We start from the raw sequence: 6616 nt of genomic DNA on the forward strand, positions 1-6616 counted from the left end.
ATCCCCCCGGCTCACTCGCTAACCTGCTGGCGTGCTTTGCTTGGTTATTTACCAACGTTTGATCAGCTCAGGAAGCCGGCCTGTGTACTTGTTTCTCACTGCCCCTTATGTCAATTGGATAATGAGTCCGTGAATAATATCTTTATTAACTGTCATTTTGCGCAGGAGATTTAGAAAGGCGTTGCCTCGTTGTTTGGCCGTCGGCTTCCTACAGTTTCTACCGTTCGCGATTTGGTGGAATCTGCAGCTCGGTTTCGTTTCAGTTCTCAGATTTCGAAGCTTTGGGCTGTTGCAGTGGTTAGCAGTGTTTGGGCTATTTGGTTTACTTGTAATCAAATTATCTTTGAGGGTGAATCTCCGTGCGTCACGACAGTTTTGAGACGGATATGGCAGGCATTAAAGACTCCTCAGGTTTGGGAGGGGGCAACATTTGGAACTCTGCTGTTGAGCTTCATATTCTTACAGAGCTAGGTGTTGCTAGACGTTTTCCTCGTGCTCCTCGGATCATTACGGTCTGCTGGTAGAGGTCGCCCGAGCCTTGGGTCAAGATCAACACAGATGCTTCTGTTGCGAGGGGTAGAGCAGGCTGCGGTGGCGTGATCAGATCTTCTGTTGGTAGCTGGTTGGGCGGCTTTGCATTTTCATTAGACTGTCAGTTTGCTTATCTAGCGGAACTGACAGCAGCTATTAGAGCCATTCGTCTGGCTATTGATCGATGCAGGGGTAATGTTTGGTTGGAGAGTGATTCCACCTTTATTGTTCATGTTTTCCGCTCCAAGTCCCATGCTGTTCTGTGGCAGGTTTGACAGGAATGGCTGAATTGCATCAGCCTTATGCAGTCTATTCATGTGGTAGTTTCTCATGTCTTCAGAGAGGGGAATGTTGTGGAAGACACCCTTGCTAATTTTGGTCAGACAATGACAAGTTTTCAATGGTGGGACTCGGTGCCAAGCTTTTGCAGTTCAGTTCATCTTAGGGACGTTAGGGGAGGCGCTAATTATCACTTTTCTTAATTCCATTATTTGTTTGATTCTTTGTTCTTTATTCTTTTCTTTCTGTTTGCCTTGTGCTTTTAATAAAGGGGTTCGGGGTCTTGCGCGGGGGTGCCAGCCTGGCTGGGACGTCCGTTGCTTCCCTCAGTAACCAATCTTTAATCAAAAAAATAATATGCATTTTTTGTTTCACTCATTAAATTAAACCATTCTTCATACATCAAAAACTTAAAATCATAAAAAGTACAATTAATATTAAACTCAATAATAAAGGTAAAATAGGAAAAAAAATTGCCTTGGAAACTAAAACGGACAAATAATATGAAATACGGTTTTTTTTTCAAAATATAACAATTATTTTGAAATGGAGGGAGTACTTAGTTGACAGTTGTTGTTATTGTTAGCTAGTTGTTATTCACCTTCTTTGAGTGGAGATAAGTTTGATATAAAATTAGTGGTAAGTTACATCCATAGCTTGCTCGTTTTTACGGTATGACCATTGAACTTCAAAATATAACATAAAAACCATTGAATTTTACACTAAATTACATCCATAACCACTATTACCGTTGATCCACATTTTAGACATTTGACTCCCTATTCAACCAGTTAACTTGTTCTCTCTCATTTCCCCTAAATTAGACATTTCCCATTTTATGATTAATCCATTCATATGTATGTGGTCCAATGAATGTGAGGGCAAGACAACTGGCCTATTACTTCATCACTTTTATTGATGACTATACAAAATATGGTCACGTCTATCTTATGTCTCACAAGTCTGAGGTATTAAGTTGTTTCAAAAGTTCATGAACTTAGCTGAAAATCAGTTAGATAGAAAAATCAAAGCTTTGAGAACCGACTAGGTCGGGAATATCTTTCAGATGAATTCAATCCATGTGATGAAAAAGGAATTGAACATCTATTGACAATTCGATACACTCCGTAACAAAATGGTGTTATCGAAAGGAGGAATAAAAATCTTCTCGATATGGTTAGGTCGATGATGGCTGAGGCTAACTTACCCATTTCATTTTAAGGAGCTGCATTGCTCACGGAAACTTACTTCCTAAAACGAGTGTCCTCCAAATCTATAACTTCCATTCCATATGAGTTATGAACCGGTCGCAAACTCGTTTTAAATTATTTAAAATCATGGGGTTGCACCACTTTTGCCCATGATACCTCGAGCATATTTGTTAAAATAGGCTGAGGGGTAAGAAGTGTATCTTATAAGGTACCCAGAACTATCAAAAGGATATGTTATAGTGGGAGAAAATAAAGACGGAAAGGTCACAAAATTTGAAGCACGAGATGTCATCTTTCTAGAAAAAGAGTTTCCAAAATTAGGCGATGTTAACCAAGATAGTGACCTATATGAGGAATTAGAGTCTAACAGACCTCTCTATTCAAGTGGGAGAATTTCTAAGGAACTTGATAATGTTCAAATACCTCAGAAATTTAAGGAACAAAATAATGTCAACACACCTCAGAATGTTTCGAATACTCTAGATTCGGATGCAAGTGCAAGTGTTATTCCCCATTATTATTATTATAATATGGAACTTGGTCTGAGTGGGAGCATACCAAATTATGATGAATATATGAAGTTCATCTATCAAGATTTGGAACAATGATGTACTAAAAGACAAAAAGGTGAACACTGACGATTTAGTATCGAAGGCTTAGCTCTTTTAGTAACTCTTGGTGAAGATGTGGAACCGAGAAATATTCAAGAGGCTCTCTTATGTCCTAAAAAGGATATATGGATTAAAGCAATGGAAGAAGAAATGGCTTCCATTCAATTCAACCATGTTTGGAAACTGGTTGACTTACCTAAAGGTAGAAGGTAATTGGGAACAAGTGGGTTCTCAACATTAAGCGAAAGGCTAATAGCAGTATCGAAAGATATAAGGCTTGCCTAGTCATTAAGGGATATAGGCAATATGAAGGAATTGACTTCGAGGATACTTTTTCCCCTATTGTGAGATTTACTTCCATAAGGCTTATACTCGCGATTGTAGCAAGTTTGGACCTAGAGCTACATAAAATGGATGTTAAGACTACTTTTCTGAATGGATAATCAGAAGAAGAAATTTACATGCAACAATAGGTTTCGTTTAAGAAGGCATTAAACAAAAGGTTTGCAAACTGATCAAATAAATCTACGGCCTTAAACAGTCTTCAAGGCAATGTATCTTCGTTTTCATAATGAGATGACATCGAATGACTTCAATTAGATTGAAGAAGACCATTGTGTCTATACCAAGTGCTCTCGAAATAAGTTTGTCATTCTGTCATTTTATGTTGATGATATCCTAATTGCAGGGAATGAGTAAACTTATGTAAATCAAACCAAAACTTTTCTTAGTTCAAATTCTGAGATGAAAGATACGGGAAAAGCATCATATATACTTGGTGTTAAGATCATAATGGATTGTTATAAGAATTTGTTGGCCCTATCTCAAGAGACTTGCATCAATAAAGTTCTTGAGCCGATATAATATGTGAAACTGCAAACCCAATTATAGCCCAATTAGCAAAGATCATAGTCTATGCTCAAAGACACAACAAGAAATCTAGAAAATGAAAAAGGTTCCTTATGCAAATGTTGTTATTAGCCTTATGTATTGATAAGCCCAAAATATACCTAAAATAACATGCATAAATGTATTAAAATTCATGAAAAATATATGTTAATTATTTATTTTGGAAAGATTTCACGTTGGTATTTGTTACTTGTGTGCAAGGTGTTAATTATTTGGAAAAATCCAAATAGGAGCTAAAATGGAGTAGAAATGAGTAAGAAATCAAGTTTTCAGTGAAAGACGCGTACGAGAATCAAAAGTCGCGTCAGAGATTTGAAGCACATAACCAAAAGAGGAAGAAAATAGCTTCTGTCACTACAGAGATTATGGAAATCTCTATAGCAACATATGCAGCAGCAGCAACACACTCCTTCCGTCCTTCCTTCCTCTTCCCCTTGTCGCTATAGAGATTCTTGAAATCTCTACAGAAACAACAAACAATTTCAGCACAATTAACATGTTTTATTTTCCAAACGACACATCCTTTCATCCGGATAGAGGCGACTCTTCACCAACGGACACGTCTCTTAAACACACCTCTTGGACAATTATAAATAGAGGAAGAATTCAGAATTCAAATGTTCGAATTTTGATAGATACATACTTGTTATACAAAGTTACAAAAGTTATAAGTTGTACAAATAGTTATATATACAAGATACATATTTTATTGTTTACATTAGAGTTTTCTTCAAAGTCGAGTTTATACTCTGTAGATCAACCGAAAGGTGCTATTTCGAGGATTCAGCGAGAAGCACCAGTATTAGGGCAGCCCACGGTCTGACAAACCTACAAAGTTGAGCAAAGGATTGACAACCCGGAACTCTTCCTAGTCAAATGCCAATCAAACTTCTTCTTCTCTGTTAACTTGTGATGTTTCAATTCAAACTAATAAATATCTTTTTAATTCTATTCCATTTTTACTATTGTTTTATTTAAAGTTGGATCTAACGCTATTCTTTAAGTAAATCTAATAGGTGTTTTCATGCAAAAATATTTAGAAAGAAATTTGGTATGTTCTCATGCAAACTTGGTTGAACACTTAAGCAAATTTAGATTTATATTTGGTCATTGCGATAGGTCGAATAATCGGGTTTAGATTCTGAATTTGATTAAGGTTTTCAGTCTTAGACCAAAAGGGAAAGATTAATTACAGTTCAATGCTTTTAAATCAGAAACCTTGGAATTTGTTATATCTTTTTAAACAAATCAAAGGTAAAGTTGTATTTTCGCTTAGTGTAAATAAGCCTTGGAATTAACTTTAATATAAACATAATTTCTATAAATTGTAATCTTAACTATTACCAAAATTAGAATCAGAAACCTTTTTAAACCATTTAACGATTTTTCTATTAACCTCGAGAAAACGAATTTAATCAGAATTATAAGTTTTTATTATCAAAACATTCAATGTGGGATCGATATCTTTTTATTACTACAAGCGATACCGTGCACTTGTGGAAATCTTGCAACAAGTTTTTGGCGCCGTTGCCGGGAAACGCCAATTTGATTTTAAAATTTATTTTTGTATTTTATTCCGAATGTTGGTTTATAGATACTTATATTTATATTATATATTATATTTACTTACAAATTTTAATTTTCAATTTTTTTAAGGTAGTTTCAGTTTGTGCACGTAATTTCTATTCATGCGCAGTACTAGAAGTTCGGGCATTCAACCGGAATTACTTGATCCCAAAATTGAGAAGACGCTAAAGAAAAATAAGAAAAATAATAAAGAGACACGAAATAAAGAGCCATAAGTAGTAGAAATGGCCGGAGAACGCCCTAAACTTATAGATTATGCTACACCAAGAGTTAACAGAGTTACCAATAGTGTAGTTAGACCCCAAATTAATGCACACCAGTTTGAGATAAGACCAGCATTATTGAATATGCTACAAAACAGTGTTACTTTTTATGGATTGCCTAACGAAAATCCAAATGCCCATTTGACTAACTTTCTTGAGATTTGTGATACCTTTAAAATTACAGACGTTTCTGCCGAAGCAGTCAAGCTTCGCCTTTTTCCTTTCACATTGAAGGACAAGGCTAAGGTTTGGTTGAATTCTATACCGGCCGAAAAAAATCCAAACTTGGAACCAATTAGTTTAAGCATTTTATCCAAATATTTTTCCCTATCCAAAACAACAAAAATCATTAAAGAGATTACATCATTTACACAAAATGAAAATGAAACCTTGTATGAAGCATGTGAATGCTTCAAAGAACTTCAACGTTTATGTCCACATTATCATTTACCCGATGAACTTTTAATGCAAACCTTTTACAATAGTATTAATCCTACCATAAGGGGTTCACTAGATGCCATGCCAGGAGGTTTATTTATGAAGAAGACATCTGCTGAAGCAAAAGAACTTTTAGAGGAAATGGCTATAAACAGTAGCATATGGCCGACAGAGCGTGCACAGACACCGATTACTCCAAAACCGTCGTCCTCAACTTCATCATCTGTTAAAGGTATAATTAATCTTGACCCTATCGCGATGCTACAAGCACAATTTTCTGCATTATCACATAAAATAGATAAGATTGTAACACCATGTGATGTTAACGGAAACCCCATCCAAAATGAAATTGATTATAGTGGTGCGGATGAGGTTGAACAAGTAAATTTTGTCCAAGGACAGAATCGAATAACTCATATTTGAACATCTATAATACCGGATGGAGAAATAATCCAAATTTTAATTGGGAAGAGAATAATAATACTAGTGCCAATCAAGATAGAACTAATAATTATCAAAATCAATCAAGAGATTCTATTGGAACACTCTCTTCCAAAATTGGTAAATTTATTGATGCTATTGGTGGTAAGATGAATAATCATGATGAAAATTTTAAACATATTGAAAATAAGTTTGATCAATTGCTTAAAAACCACTCATCTAGCATCCATAATTTGGAAGTACAAATTGGACAAATTGCCAAGTCAATTCCATCCCCCAAGGAGGGTACCCTTCCTAGCCATACGTAAGAAAATCCTAAAGAGCAAGTTAAGGCTATAACTCTTAG

At 35.6% G+C, this 6616-nt stretch overlaps 1 non-coding gene across 1 annotated transcript; it reads right to left on the minus strand.

Annotated features, from left to right (window-relative positions):
* Nucleotides 1–5733: 5733 nt before the first annotated feature.
* On the minus strand, nucleotides 5734–5840 carry LOC136215903 (small nucleolar RNA R71). Its single transcript, XR_010682906.1, has one exon. It is a non-coding gene; the product is annotated as a small nucleolar RNA R71 (small nucleolar RNA).
* Nucleotides 5841–6616: the final 776 nt, after the last annotated feature.

This window comes from Euphorbia lathyris, chromosome 1, assembly GCF_963576675.1.
Source record: "Euphorbia lathyris chromosome 1, ddEupLath1.1, whole genome shotgun sequence".
Lineage (NCBI taxonomy): Eukaryota > Viridiplantae > Streptophyta > Magnoliopsida > Malpighiales > Euphorbiaceae > Euphorbia > Euphorbia lathyris.